Source organism: Triticum aestivum, chromosome 5A, assembly GCF_018294505.1.
Source record: "Triticum aestivum cultivar Chinese Spring chromosome 5A, IWGSC CS RefSeq v2.1, whole genome shotgun sequence".
Taxonomy (NCBI): domain Eukaryota; kingdom Viridiplantae; phylum Streptophyta; class Magnoliopsida; order Poales; family Poaceae; genus Triticum; species Triticum aestivum.
This window is the reverse complement of record NC_057806.1, coordinates 649,520,237-649,520,743: the sequence shown is the minus strand read 5'-3', so window position 1 is coordinate 649,520,743 and position 507 is coordinate 649,520,237.

Below are 507 nucleotides of genomic sequence, written 5' to 3'. Positions count from 1 at the left end.
TAAAAAAATATTCACCATGATGCAATATTTTGTTTAGCTAGTTGAAAAATATTGCAGTGTCCGTTCACACAGCATAGAAAAATAGAGATCTTGCATGTCGATGTCGACTAAGATTGAACTAATTTTCAGATTATGTCTTTTCAAACAATTTCATTGTCCTGAAAACGTGCATCATGTAATGCTCTTAATTTGCCAAAAAAATAATGCTCTTAATTACTTATCATTTATTTGCCTTTTGATCCACCGCATTGAAAGATGGTGTAGAGTTTGTTTTCGTTTGTATAATGCCTTGTCAATGAATCTATTTCCAGTGATGCTATAAAACCAGAATTTCTATTTTATCGTGTGAAAGCATCCTTGTTCACATGGATACGGCTAGAAGTAATGGATGCGAAGATTTTCTTTTTTGGCAAACATGGTGCCAGACACATCCTACCTCTATGAGCATCTTCGAGAGACTGAGTAGGTGAATCTTGAGATTGATGGATGCAGTATATATAGCCATAT